This window comes from Halictus rubicundus, unplaced genomic scaffold (assembly GCF_050948215.1).
Source record: "Halictus rubicundus isolate RS-2024b unplaced genomic scaffold, iyHalRubi1_principal scaffold0215, whole genome shotgun sequence".
Classification (NCBI taxonomy): Eukaryota; Metazoa; Arthropoda; class Insecta; order Hymenoptera; family Halictidae; genus Halictus; species Halictus rubicundus.
The window spans coordinates 1-16118 of record NW_027488756.1 but is presented as its reverse complement, the minus strand read 5'-3'; the positions used below and the strand labels follow the sequence as shown (position 1 = coordinate 16118).

General features: G+C 39.5%; 1 non-coding gene across 1 annotated transcript; it reads right to left on the bottom strand.

The window, feature by feature from the left end:
* Positions 1-13196: 13196 nt before the first annotated feature.
* Positions 13197-13299, bottom strand: LOC143364040 (U6 spliceosomal RNA). The gene has a single exon (XR_013083970.1). It is a non-coding gene; the product is annotated as a U6 spliceosomal RNA (small nuclear RNA).
* Positions 13300-16118: the final 2819 nt, after the last annotated feature.

The following is a 16118-nucleotide window of genomic DNA, read 5'->3' as shown; positions in this document are numbered from 1 at the left end:
TCACGCTCACTTCACGCCGCTACAATGTTATTTCCAAGAGGCCGCGGCATCAATATTAATCATAATTATTATTATAGATGATTTCTTTTCTTTTCGTTTGTTTGTTTGTTTATTTCGATGTTTTAGTTTGTTTTGTTTGTTTGTTTCTGTTTAATTTTAATTTTACTTTGAATATTCCCCTATCATAAATTATATAATAAATATTCTGTAAGGAAATAAAAATAAATATATATAAAATATAAGTTTGTTTGTTTGTTTATTTTCATGTTTTAGTTTGTCAGTTGTTTCTTTGTTTCTTTTTGTTTGTTCGTTTTTGTTTAACATAAACGTAGGGGACGGAGCCGTTGGCGGAAATCGCCGATTAGGTCAGCGAAAACGCAAAAACGACCAGCGTTTTTGTGGAGCAGGTCGTCCGCGGATGGCCGAAAAACATCAACGCAACGACAGGTGAATGCCCGAGCGAGCGGGTGCGAATGAATGTGAGAGAGTAAGGAAGGTGCGACGACCGCGAGCGATGTAGGTGATCCGATTCGGGTGTATGTATTAAGGACCATCGGGCTATATATGCGAGGTAGGTCGCGGTCGCGGAAGTAGAGAGTCAGAGTTTGACGGAGAGAGAGAGAGAGAGAGAGAGAGAGAGATATTAAACTGCACTTTATTGATCGCAGACCGATCACAGGCGGCACGACCAGCCGGTCACTCGCGAGCGATGGAGAGAACGAGGACGTCACGAGGTGCGCACGATCGAGAGAGAGAAAGCGCGATCGAGAATCGCGAGCCGGCGGATGGACGGATATCTTGCGCGTGCAGATTTCTGCCGTCGGAACGCGAAACGCGTGCCACCGCGATACGGAAATCTTTAACGCGGGCGACGGAGATCTTCAACACGCGGCAGAATGCACGTAACGTGGCGCGGAAGATTGTAGAAAATACTGCGAAAGAGCAGTTGGAGATCGCGAGAGTCTCCGAGCGAGAGATTTTGAAATCTGACCTGAGCGAGACGAGCGCGAGCAGCAAACTAGCGCGAGAAATATGACTGAAGACGAACGTTAAGAGCGTTAAGCAGCGTGATGCGAGTGACGAACATTAAGAGAGCGAGAAGGCACACGCAGATGCCTTCAATAACAAGGACCATCGAATGTGGAGCACCGTGATTGGTGCTCCCGAATCGGATAATCCTTGTTTGTCTCGATTTGAAGGATTCGAGCGTTGAAATTCGGCCAATGAGAGACGAAACTGTTGCTACGCGGTGTCGAGCAACGGCGACACGCGTTCTTACCGCGTGTTGACATACGAGACAAAAACTGTATGATACAGCGGTCGCCAGTTGAGACAATAGCCGCCGAATTCCAACGCTTGAATCCTGAACAAATTGTAACTTACCGAAAGTGCTGTTTCTAAAAATCTTGACCTTGTACTTGGTCCATAAATTGTTACTGGCCTCCATTTTTTTTATTGCGGTCATCAAACGACCCCGTTGCAGTGGTGGCCAGTAACAATTTTCGCCCTCTAACCACTTTGTTAGCACTGCCTCCATGCTGCCATCTTCGATGAACTGAACCACCGTCCACGTTGCAGTTTCCATTGTTTGCTTGCCTAGAATTGAAAAATACAGTCAAAATTTCTGTGGCATGGTTTATAAGAAAACATACTAATTTAAACATTAATTAAAGAGATATATACGGAAATTAAGAGAAGTTATATCAATGTAACAAATATAGCGGAAGAGCATAAGCAAAAACACGAACGATAACAAATAGTAGCAATAAAAATACTTACTTGTCTGAATATTACAAGAATGACGATGTGGAATTATGTTGTTCTCACTTCACACACTTGCTCCTGCTCCCAGATCGATTCACTCGCAAAATTACTTAAAGTGCCGAATACGTCTCCGGATGGTTCCACGGTAAGTAATGAGAAGTCACTCGCGCTCCTAGAAGACACCCTCGCCCATCCCCACTCCGCGGCCAGATCCCTTAAGAACAAGGTATCGTCCACAGTAAAGACCCCTAACTTTCTAAACATGTGTCAACGAAAGCTCCGACTCGGGTGTGAGTACAACCTCAAGTTGCCAGCCATCGCACAGTGGCGAATTCGGCCGAGTTCGTGGCCAAAATTCGTATCTTCAAATCTATGATGAATTATTGAAATAAATGACGACGATATGACTCCCCTAAAGACGTCTTTTTCAAGACGTGGTTTTAACGTCTGAAATAGATACCGAAATAAAACTGACATCTGAAATATAGCTATGTTAGTACTTTTTAATTTGTACTATGTATGTACAATATCTCTTTTTTACACAGAAGAGCATGCGTTTATGTTTTAAAAATTAACACCAACACTAAAAAATATTGTTCACAGAAAGTTCTAGCCCCCGGTAACATGACGGGTTTTATATCTGACTAATCCGGTACTGGCAGACAGAGGGTAACTTTTTCCCGTCAATTTGTGCTGCCTCACCTTATCTGGCGATACTGGCAAGGGATCATATTCAGATGCGAAAATCCCATTTTGATGAGACTTATGGGAGCTTATAGTTCTTTGAAAGAAATTTGACACGTGCTTTTTTATCAGCAACCATACACTCGGGCGTTAAAACCATATTTTTTGGGATATCTCGGAAACCAGACGTCGAAAAAATTTGAATTTTTTTTTAAATTGTGTGTTTTTCAATGGGAAATGTAGTCGCGCAAGAAAATTTTAACAAAAGCTTCTTGTTTAAACAATATATTAAAAATTTGATTTTTCTTCAGTTTCCCTTATTTATTGTTAGTTCATTTTAATGTAAACTTGGGTGTGTGATCTTTGATCCAAAATAGGGGGTACATGTTTCAGGATTTTTTTTTGCCATTTAACAATAATTATGCATAATGGAAGATATTCTTGCGCCTGGCGTGCGTAGGAAGGAATTCTGGCTGGTTTTATCGAAATATAAGCATTTAGTATAAACCTGTATAGTATTTTAAACAATACCACTGGGTTATGTGTCGTTTATTATTTTATTAGTAGCGAAAGAAGGTGGCGCAGGTAGCAGCGTGACGCGGTGCTAATTATAATTACGGCGCGCCGCAAAAAAATCAAATTTTTAATATATTGTTTAAACAACAAACTTTTAAAAAAAAAAGTGTGAAAAACACACAATTTAAAAAAAAATTCAAATTTTTTGGACCTCTGGTTTCCGAGATATCTCCAAAAATATGGTTTTGACCGCCAACTTTGAGGGCTGTTTTCACCCCTTCAAAGTGGATGGTTGCCGATAAAAAAAAAACAAGTGTGAAATATTTTTCAAAGAACTATAAGCTCCCACAAGTTTCATCAAAATCGGATTTTCGCATCTGATTATGTTCCCTTGTGAGTATGAAAGGGACGAGGAGTTCTAGCAATAAATGACGGTCGACGAAGCGAGGTTCTACTGTAATTATTTCTCTTTCTATCGATATTTTACCGACCGTATATGACACCACATTTTAAAAAAGGACATCTTAAACAATATCATATGATGAAGTCTATTGCCAAAACAACCGCTGGTAACCAATGCGTTAACTATTTCTAGCCCATCATCATGTTTTCTATCATCCTACCAATGATTCACAGATTAAATAGGAGTCACGAGTGACCGACGAGGAATAAGTCGTAGCCAGAAGAGAACAAAAACACGAGGGGTCAACCGTATGGCGATCAGACGTATTAAAAACGCCGTAAGCAATTCTCCCCCTAAATTCTCTTCCCTTGGCGCGGTTCTCATCTCTGACGGTCGCAGGGGTGGGAAGAAAGGATGTCACGTATATACAGTTTCGCTGTCAAAGGTACGATACGTAGTATCGGTTAGCGGGTAGCGATATTGTTACCACCGGGATGCTTCTGTTCTCACTGAAGAAAAGGGTGGTATTTGCTGAGAGCACGTGGGTGGTACACACCGCGACATACATTCTGTGTAAGACTCTAGCAAACCGCGCGTGCCTGTGTTGCACGAAAAAATTTGCCCTTTCCGGAGGCGATGCTTTATTTCCAGAGAAACTGTTTGTCCCTGAGCCTCGTGGCTGGAAAAATTATGATAGTGGAACTGGCAAAAGTGGAGCTAACACCTCTCCTCACCTGTGAAGAAATGCGGAAAATACGAAGCGGATACTGTTGCTCAACGTATCCTCTTCGAAACGGATTTATATTATTTAGTGATTGTAAAATCGAGGCAGCCAATCGATGGGGGCAGAAATAAAATAAATCAGCATACGAGAAGCATGTAACAATTTCCGATATTTCGCAGCCGATTAAACGACCAGCGATCGAGCAGTGGCTCCTGAAACTTATTACTCTGACGTAACGGCGAAGGGCAGAGGGGGTGGGGCCGACACGAACGTGAACGCTACCAAGCAGAACCGGGGGTAATGTAGAATGAAAAACGAGGAAAAGTCGAAGATAAAATTTCACTGTAGCTGAAAAACGCGGAGTATCAAGCCGATTTTTTCCTTACGGCGTTGAAAACGTAACAATGAAATTATTGGCCACAACTAACACTGATTCCTACCGTGTCCCTGCTGGCCAATCCCGCGAATGGAAACGGTAAAATCGGATTTGTTACGTTCTGTCGAAAGCTCTTGATCGGGAGATTAAATATCTTCACATTCAAATTCGTGGAATTTAAAAGGTTTTTGTATCAGCCCATTGAGAGCATCGAATTTAAAACATTATATTTTGAACGATTATTCATCCCAGGCTAAACGAACAATGATTAACAAGACCGAGGATTTTATAGATTCGTGTTAAAAATGGATGGATCAAACGCAAAACAGTATAGAAGCATTTAGAAAATCTAGAAACGCATAAACGATTTAAAAGGGAAATAAATTTGGTCTCTGTATTTTTCAACGAACGCAGGCGATATTTCTTTCGCATTAAAATTCGCAATATATTGATTAATATTTCGCCCGAACGACTCGATGACTCTTCTCTCTCCGTAAACATGTAATCTGTTAAATTTTCGATTTTAATAAGCGCGGATATTTCCGGCCAACGGGCAAATAGACCATCCACGCGATTATACACAAAACGCGATAAAATAAACGCGTCATTTGTTGCGAACGTGATTTTTATTTTATTTCCAATCTCGCGAAATCCCATGGTCATTTACGGAAGAATTGAAATAAATATTTTTTTAAATTTTCAATGTATCCGCGCTCTGATTGACCCGCGTTTTTCGTTAATAACTCCTTAACGAAGCCGAGCAGAACATTTTCACGGAGGAAAAAGTTATATAAAATTTATTGTTATGATAAAAGTTATTATAAAAAGTAATAATAATAATATTGCTTTATTCAGCCTTACGGCCAAGAATTGGACTCGGTTTACAATAACCTATGAATACAAAAAATAACTATCTTATCCACGCATTAATTCTCTCTCTCTCTCTCTCTCTCTCTCTCTCTCTCTCTCTCTCTCTCTCTCCCCCCTTCCCTCTTCGACTCACCCATCCCTACCCTGACTACTCTACCTATATTCTGCCTGTTCCTATTCTTATTCTGATTATTGCACCATTTCCTAGTCTGTTATCTTTGGTTTACGCTTCCTTATATTACCTTTATATTTCTGCTCGCTTATCTCTCTTCTTCCTGAACTTTTGAAGCCGCGCTTCAACATTTGTATCTATCCTCCCACTCACTATGTCCTCCATCCTAATCCTTCCCTCCATTTCCCTGCATTCTCTTGTTAGATGCTCCAGATTGCCATACCTGTCCCCACACAGGTCGCATTCTCTTGCTTCGTCTCCCAGCCAGTATTTGTTCCAGTTTTCTGCATTTCCGCATCTTACTTGGGCTACTAACTTTTGACTTTCCCCTCTTCCCTCCTTACTTAGGTATTCTGGTAACTCTGCCACTCTTATAAACTTGTACCTTTTGTTATATTTTGACTGCTCTATCCTTGTATATTGTTCTTGCCGTTGTACCTCAATGTCTCTCTCCTTTAGCCTCTCCGCTACCTCCATCTCTAGCCTTATCATCTCTTCCACCCCTGCTTGGCTCCATCCGTTTCTCTTTAAGTATTCCTCCCTTTCTTTCCCGCTTTCGCCCTGAACTTTCCCTGATTCCTTTTCCTTCAGACATTCCTTGACTATCTTCCTCCCTGCTCTGTTTCTTACTCCTTCCGTGTATTTCCATGCCCTAATTCCTGCCTTTACTCTAAGCCTCGCCCTTTTTGTTTCTTCCACTACCAAGTATCCTGGGGTACGCACGTCCAAACCAAGTGTCCACTTTATATATTTCAGCTGAATCCTTTCTACTTCTGTTCTCTCCTTAAAGCCCCATAGCTCTACCCCGTATAGGAGTACCCCCAGTACCAACGTATCAAAGAGAAACATTCTCATTTTAAAATCATTTTTAAATTTCCTTTCGCCGATTCCCCATACTTGATTTAGGACCACGTTCGCTCTCTTTATCCTTTCCTTTACGTGACCTGCTATCTTTCCGTTGCTTTCAAACTTTATTCCTAAATAACAGAATTCCTTGACTTCCTCTACCGTTTCCCTCTTCCAGTTCCATGCAGCTTTCTTCTTTTTTTCTCTCCCAATTTATTTTAATAGTATCATCGTTGTTAGAAATTCTAACTGTTAATAGAGATTTTAAGAAATTAGAATTGTCCCAAACAACGCGTTTTACGTTCTACGTGTCGTGCTGAGTATCGTAGGAGCATGAACTGATCGCGTGCCATAGCTCTGTTAATTTTACGGAATTTTTAATTAAAATTCCGGAGGGCCAGACAACGGTATTCGATTACAATATTTCTCGAAATCAAGCCACGAAATTCTATCGTATTCTAAGAATAATTATTCTGATTATTAAATAGATTAAGAAATAATTTAATAAATAATCAAATTGTTTGACGAATACTTCGCGTTTGCTTTAAACCTCACAAGAAAACTTCGATTGACTATTTCGCCGAGGGATTTTTCGCATGTTCCGGGAAGTTCATATTTATTCATCGAGTTGCATTGGCGTTTGAAACAAACGGAAGAATGGGATGAATAAGTTCTTGTTTGCATACCCGACATATGTAGATATTCCCGTTGAAATCGCGCACGTGACGGGCTTTCTTGTTTATCCGTAAAAATTCGAATTTCATTCTCCGCTCGAAAAATTTGCGTCACAGAGGGGAATCATTATTCCCGCAGGGTATTATATCCCGTCGGCCGGGATCGTGTGCGCCCGAATACGAGGCGCATACAATAACACGCGATCCGCTTCTTGTTCCATATTTCACGGTGGGCCCAATAAGGATCACAATTAAGCCCGCAGTGTTCGTCTTCCGCCATTTGACAGTGTCTAACTCTCCTTACGCAAAATTATGCGCGGTGACTTCCGGCCCGTGTTAATTGCGACGTGGAATCCGTGGAACACCGTATCGAACGCGATTGTCGAGAGTGGATTGTCAAAAATGGAATTGAACAACGGGCAATAAACAAACATCGTTAAGTGCTAATTTTTGTTCGCTGTGGATTTTGTGCATTTATAGAAAAATGGAAACTGGAAAGCTAAATTGTGAAGGTGTTAGAAAAATTGGAGAATATTATTTTCAATTTATGAAAGTTGTTGAAAGAACAGGCACATTTTCATCTTGTTTCTATTTTTTACGATCAACTTATTATTTATTTAGAACAATTTTATTTTCTGTAAAGGTTTTCGATACAAGAATCGAAAGTTTCTTATCGAAATGCAACAATGGTGATGACACTGGCAAGACCCGTGTTGTTGACATATATCGAAAATTCACTGTACTTCCAAATTTCGGTAATTCAGAAATTGTCCGGCGATCGACAAACCAGCCCTCGATCACTTGTGACTCATCTCAACTTCGATGACCTTATGAGAACGACGAGAGACGTTTGACCTTAACTGCCGAGTCCTTCTATTTTGGGGGGTGTGAAAAATTCATGTGCTTTTTGCCTCTCATCACGGACGCGATGCTTAACGAGATATTTTATTTATTATGGCGGGTGATTCTTGTCGATGGACTGCGGATGTTTGGGCAATTTTCAGTTTCTGTAGTCAAACTTTAATAAACCCCACGAAATCTTATTTTCAGTGGTAGCAACTTTGTAGATCTAAAATCAAGAAAAATTCTACTCCATTCTATTGAATTTTGTAGTGTAGATATAATTGAAATCAATCTGAAAAGCCGGATATAATCATTTTCTTTGGGGTTATTGCAGGAAAGAAGATAGCTGAACTTCTTAAAGGTAGTTTCCGACGGATCGGTTGAAAATAATGAAAACGGTACGCTAACGTACACCGATCAGAAACATTTCTATCTTTCGTTATATCTTGGAATTATTTCCTGCGCGAAATTGCGTGCAACATCCGTAAAAGTCGATTTTAATTTTTCTTTTTATTTAAGCACAATGGCATTCCTTATTACAAAAAAGTAAGATGTACGAGCAACAACGGTGTCAACATCTCCGCTAATTTCCCGTCAAAAAACTTCCCGCAAAGCAGCCACCTTTGTTCGCGTAAAAACGAAGGATCTCCCAAGTGGTTTTCTTGATTGAGGGGATGAAGAAATTCATTTTTATCTCCCGGAGATACGAGGACGCGCGAAATACGTCTGTAATTGTGTGTGAACCGTATAATCGTCGAGCATACTACTTGAGCATATTTCGATTTTCTAGAAACCGATAGATCTTATTTGTTTGCTAAAAGCCATTTTATTAATCGATTATACACTCGCCATATTTTGGACAGTAGTGGTCAGTTATGATACAGAAGCACGTTGGGGTGTTAAGGGTTAATAGATGACACGAACTTCCACGTTTATCTAACCCGATCTAATTCGTCGGGGGTTACAACCCCTAAAAGCCCCGTTAATTCGACCGGTAATTTCAAGCGATAGATCGAACCGGGCAAGTGACGAAAGTTTAAAATTCTCTGACTTTATTAAACGTAACTCGATCAGCTTGTAAACTTGGCCCGCGTCCCATTAACTAATTGTTTTCACAACGCCATGGTTTCCCGGCCAAGGTAAGTTATGAAAACGAGGCTGGCCGGTGCATCCGATAACTATGCGATTCGATTCCCTGCGTCTTCAGAGCTGCACATGACTTTTTATTCCTCGGCGGAGGCTAAGGAAAATGATTTCCATCCACAATGGCCGACGTCGCGGACGTTCTCGCCGTTCCCTCGAACTGATTCGTTCGATTGTATCAGAAACTTTCTGTATTTCGTCCTCTATGAAACGATATGCTCTCACCTTGTTCTTATAAGGATCATTCCACGCGAAATCGGACTCTTGTTGCAGCAATGTTTCGCATTTTGTTCAAATTTGAATATGTTGTAGTCACCTATGAACAAGTCTCAAAGGATTTTCATGATTTTACAGAAAAGTAAGAAAGTGTCACTCTTGTTTCATTAAATTATACGGCTAGAACTAACAAATCGACAAAGATCAAAGATGAGTTTTTGGGAGCATATAGTGATAACGTAAGAGAGTATACTAAAAATGTTGTCATTTGAAAAAAATGTTTTTTTCACCATTCATTTTGCAATTGTTTGAAACAGATGCAATATTTTCATGGCCGGAATATTCTTAAAAATTTGAAAAAGAATGGGGAGATAGCGCAAAGTGTCCCCATTACTGACAATTTAATGAGAATTAAAATTATTTTAAGTGAACGCTGCACGTAGGTAAGATGTCCGGCCGCTGCTTCTACCGCGCGCCTGCCGTCGGAAGCTGTATGTCACGGTGCAGCGTTCACTTGAAATAACTTTAATTACGGAAATTTGAAACTGTCCGCTTTTATGAGAAAGTTCCTCATTTCCCTTAAAGTTTTTAAATTGCTCCTGCCACGAAAGCAGGAACATTTGTTTCAAACAATTGCAAAATAAACGGTGGAAAAACATTTTCTTCGAGTGACAACATTTTTAGTCTACATACACTCTAAGGATGCGTGCCAATTTAAGAGTAAAATTGTCGCGACTTATTCTCCAGAGTCAATTCGTCAGTGTTTTACATATTATGCACGAAAGGAATGGCACTCTCCGGTAGCATCGGAAGTATTTGCTACCGGAGAGGGCTATTCCTTTCGTGCATAATAAAACACTGACGAATTTGACTCTGGAGAGCAACTCGCGACAGTTTTACTCTCAAATGCACACACAGTCCGGTGCAGTCCGGAGTGTACGGTACGTTAAAAACGTTGTCATTTGAAATAAAAAAAATGTTTTCTTCACCATTTATTTATTGCAATTGTTTTAGACAAATGCAATGTTTTCGTGGCAGGAACATTTTTCAAAATTTGAAGAATACGAGGACCTTTATCAAAATATCGGACAGTTTAAAATTGACGAAATTAAAGTTATGAAATGAACGCTACACCACAGACGAGGTATAAGATAAAAGATGAAAAAATTATTCGAAGTTTGAATAAATCCGCTTCGAATAAAAAAAATTATCTTTTTTCGTCGAATAAAATTATTCGATACACATCAAATAAAGATACTTTCTTTACTTGAACCTTCGAATAAGGAATAAAAATTTTTTTTATCTTTTACTAGTTATTCGAAATTTTTATTTAGATAAATATTTTGCCCAACTCTGCCATTTTGCACGATCGAGGAATGATTAGCGGCATCCCGGACCCTTGCTATTCTCATCGGTACACGTACACGCCGACCTGGTGGTGTGTGAGTGTGCCGAGGCACGGCTGTTCGAACGAAGCTACGCCAGCGCCGTCGTTTACGATGTGGACCACGCATGCTCAGATCGCCTCTATTGTCAGAGATCATGCGATCGAATCAGAGAGTATACTCGGAAAATGCCACTCGACACTGAATTTTTTTTTTTTTTTTATTTTCATTGCTATTAATATTAACAACAATAATACAAAGACTTGAGTCCACTCGGACCCATTAGCCGCAAATATATGTTTCCCTTATACCTATATACATAACGATTTGACTTACGTACTAAGTTGCACATTTTCCTATATATATATTTTTATTTCTTTTTTTTTTTTTTTCTCTCTCACTCGACACTGAATGTGGAAAGTGCACCCAGCTCCCCATACTGGACGAAAATGTTACTATTTAGCTTCTTCGAGTGGCCGTTATAGCGGTACTATCGATTGTTCAAGGCCACCTGGGAAAACTGGCCCTTAAGAAGAAATTTCGCAGTTATTTTCTCATTATTTCTTTATCAATGTTTTAATTTGAATAGATCTTGTTTTCTTGAAGTTGGAATTTATGGGATATGGGTCGTAGGGATTGGTGTTTCCTTATGACTTCTGTGAAATATATTCTTTACCTTCCTTGAGTTTTAGCGCCTTATATATATACATTAATATATGAAGTAAGGTATGAAATTATCGAGTCAAAGTGGTCAATGTTTTTTCACTTTGCAATCAAATTCACAGAAGTTATTTATTCCTGATCACTATAAGCTGTTTCTATACTATATGTATCGATTGCCAAATGATTCCTTCAAATATCTCGATGCTTTAAATTTGACTGTGATTTCGGACCTGACATGAGTATAGAAATGCCGCGAGTGGAAATACTGGAACATTTCGGCAAGAAAAAAACGTAGATAAAGCGAATATGTACGAAATAGACATAATAAAGGATTTATTTTGTACATATTAAGAAGCAATATTTTATTCACTATATTGTCTTTTAATCTATTTCTTTTTTTTACTAATTATTTCGCCAGTCTTTGAGAATACTCTTTCGGAAGGAACAGATGTTGTCATAACACAAAGATACTCCTTCGCAAGCTTTGATAGTGTTACGTCCCAAGTGGTATGAATTACGATCTTAAGAGGATAGGACGCAGTTTCGAACCTACCTGCATACACCGGCTATGGTTCGGGAAATTGAGGCTCGTTTAAATAACTTTGTACCCTTATTTTGAAAACAACAAAATTATTGATTTATTCAAAGTGTGGTTCTGAATCAGAGATTACAAATTTGATTTTACAAATATGGTTTATATAGCGCATATACTGGAGTGCTTACAAATAGTTTGATTATAATAATAATAATAATAATATTAATATTACCGTGATCACGGGTTCGGATTCGGTTACAATGTACTCCGACTGCTGACACTGGTCTTTGAAACGGTTTGTCGCGAAACAACTGAACGAACTATTTTAACTTCAAAAGAGACTACTGGACTATTGACTATGACTGAATAACTGATTGTTCACGATTGTCTGACTGACTGACTGACTATTTATAACTGAATTTTAGGAGTTGGTCCCCCTTTTTATAAGATGCACAATCCTTTGTTTTTCAAAGATGCTGGCACAGGAGTCTCTACCTTGCATCTTTTTATCTTCTTGATGTCTCCTGACTAGTCAGCTGTACGCCGACAGGATCTTTTTACCATGAAGTCGGCGTCTTTTCTTATAATTTGGCATATTTGGACACCTTTCCTGTTTGTTCTCAGCGTGTAAACTGAGAACTTCATCTGCGTGTCTTGCAGGAAGAAAAGTTGGAGTCGTTTCTCGTGCTACCTTACTGCGTAGAATTTTTAACATATATCTTAATCCTATTTTTACTTCTCCTCGTGCGACATAATCGGATGTCCATAATAATTCATAATAATTCTTCATCTGAGGGTTTATTCGTTGGCGGTCGAACCACCGGACGTTCACTGCCTCTGTCTGCTGGGACTGTGATTGACTGCAATTCTGTTCCCCGCGGGGAAAAAAAAAACAGTAATAATCTATCTATCTATTATAACGTATCTATCTATTATAATCTATCTATCCATCTATCTGTGCATTGTGCGGCCACTTCTTACTTACAGTAACGAGCAAAACTGAGTCTACACTATTTCAAGCAACATAACTTTCTAAAAATTAGATCAAATGACTTGAATTTTATTGAGAAGTTAGAAGGATTAGTTTATTAGACGAGGTGTAAAAAATTTTTGAAAAAAATTTGAATTGGTCGGAATCGCAAAAGAAATAGTAAAAGTTGATTTTTTCAGGCTCTTTTATCTGAGCCTGTATTGAAAATTTAAAGAATGTATTTGATTCGTTCGAATAAATTATGTCCATGCTGAAAATTTCACCGGTATTGACTTATTCGTTTACGAGTTATAAACGATTAAAAATTGCGATTTTAAGCCGAAAATCGTGAAAAATGGCAATTTTTCCACTTTTTCTCTAAAGGGTGTGTGCCTGGATCACGCGAGTACTCAACAGCACAGAACGCTTCACGATTTTGCGTGTTATCCTTGCGCAGGGACCATGCTAATCTTCTCTGTATCGTTCCAAATTTAGTATATGTGCTGTCGAAGCAATTACATGTCAGACACAACCTCCATAATTTCCAACCAGGGCGTTTGATATGTCCCACCGGATATCTGGTGCAGCGAACGGACGATTATCGTCTGTGAGTTATGCACGATCTAACCACGAAATTATACTAAAGGCATAGAACATGTCAAGACACAACACAATCGTCCTACATATTTCATCGTCCATTACACAAGTATATATCATCGGAATTAAATCATATTTGGTTTAGTTTTAATCAGAAACATGTTGGTAAATATGTTGGTAAAAGTTTCATAAAAAAAAATAATGACAAATAAAGAAGTTTTGTAACTGGATTCGATTAGTCTTCTGGTCTCACACCGATATAGCCGACAATGTGTGCCACACTTCTCGGCGACGACGGCTCTTGACCTTTGCTGTTTTCGCCGTTTTCACGTCAGTAGCGTTTTCAAGTTATAGGTTTCTTATGACTTGAAGAGGGTACGACGGTTTCCAGCGTTCCCTGTGTAGTTCAAATGGGACGCTCGGCGAGAACCTCCGATTTCGTATCTTGTCAGTAAAAACGGCGGACTGACAAACAACGAGATTTCACTGTAATAGGCAGTCCTTATAGTAATAGTTATATAGTATTTGTATGGAGTTTTCTATTTTTTAAATATTTACCTCTTTGTGTATGCACAGGATCACGAGCAGGTTGAACCCATTTACGAGCAGACCCAGGAGGGAGCACAGCAGGATGGGCACGTCAACAAAAGAAGCGTCCATCTTCGAGTCTCTTGCTGAAACACGCCATTCGTAGCTTTATCTTAGTATTAAATAACGAATTTGTACGGTGTCACGTTGCCCTGATTTTCGGCCCGTCCGACGGGAGAAAAACCCGGGCAACGGCGGGTTTTTACAGACCGTGAAGCCGGGCCACGTTCGGCCGCGCGAAACGTGGTCCACCCGGGACAAACGGCGCACAGTGGTGCCAAGGCGGCAAAAAGTCCATTTTATAAATTTTCGATTTTTATAAAAAAAAATTATTTCTGTATAGCCTAATAGTGCGTGCATGATGTGCCAAAGTCAGATTTTTGAAAAAAAATTTTTTACGGAGATATACGCATGGTAAATAACCATTTCCTCGCTCCTGGGAATCCATCAGTTTTCAGTGCGAAAGTTATGTAATTACTCCGCCTATAATTGAATACTAAGGGGTCTACAAATCATATGGGTCATTGCAAATGGTTTTAACTATTGACTGGAAAAAAAAGTTTTCCAAAAAAAGTTGTTTAACATTAAGTAATATGGACTAACCTGAAGCCCCTTTGCGTTACGCTCATTTTTTATTTATGGCGGAATACAAAAAATCCTTTGAAAAGCTTCGATCTGGAACTAATCGTTTTGGCAAGTTATAATATTGATCTAGCTTTGTGCAAAAAATCACGAGATACTTCGAGATGCTTTCGCGGCAATTTAAGTTCAAATATCAACTTTCGGAATTTCCAAGAATGAATCGCACGGAAGTCATGATTATTTGATGTTTCAGGTGAAATTTTTAAGGGTTACATATCGGATAAGAAAAAAAAAGTGACATTCATACATATAAAAAGATATTTAATAACAATTTTTTATGTTAAATAAACGAAGTTTTCGTTCACTGGACTACTGTCGCAAAAATGCAACAGGTATTTTGTGGTAGTGCTCCAATGAACGCTGTAAAAATAATTTATGTCAGATAAAAAAAATTGTTATTAAATATTTTCTTATACATAAAAAATTAATAAATCGTATGCACTTCTCATTTTTCTTTATTATTTAGAAATATTCCTAAAAAATTTCACCTGGAACATCAAATAATCGTAACGTCCGGAAAATTCACTCTTGGAAATTCTGAAAGTTGATATTTAAACTTAAATTGTGACGAAAGGGTCTCATGATTTTTTGCACAAAGTTAGATCAATATTACACCTTGCCAAAACGATTAGTTCCAGACCAAAATCTATTAAAGTATTTGTTGTATGCTTCCATAAATAAAAAATGGGCAGAAAACGGAGATTTTCGATTAGCCCATACTACTTAATGTTAATAACATTTTACACAAATTTTTTTTGCCTAATAAGCGTTCTACCTGTGGCAATCTCTCGACAAATTTTCAAACAAATTCGTTGGATAGTTTCGTTTTTATAGATTTTTTGCCGCTTTTTGGCCATTTGGCACCACTGTGCGGCGTCTCGTCGACTCGATTTTCGCGACGGTTCTCTCAAGTTCGGTACTCAGAACGGGCGCCAGACACGAGGACGGTGCCACACGAAAAATTACGCTATGACGCGAATCGGCCGCCGCGATCTCGATTCGACGAGCACCGCGCGATATCCTGGAAAGCCCCTACACGTGTCAGGGTTCTACGGGAAAGAAGGACGGGGCATTCCCCGCGGCGGGAAAGTTGCTCAGAATTACGACACACGAAAGTGGGCTTCTACTTTACATTTATTGTCGTTCGGGTGTTACAAAAAGCTGCCGGCAAAACCCGGCAGCGGTGGTCCGAGAAGCCCGCACGATTGTACAAAATACACGACGGATGGACGGTCGCTCGCGCTTATCGTACCCGAAACACAGCGTCTCGCAGGTGTATTCGGCAGCTGCCCTCAAATCGTTATCATACGCCGCAAACTGTTACTTATTGTAGGCAACCGTTAAGGTCCAGCTTTCCCAGGTGGCCTTGATCCGCCACAGTGTGCGTGCCGTGTGCGTGTGCCATGGTGTGCCGCACACAACGCTAGATCGTACAAGATTGCAAGGGTTCGGGAGGCGTCAATTTATGGCTCGATAATGTAAAGATGGGGCATGTCAGTGGTCAAAA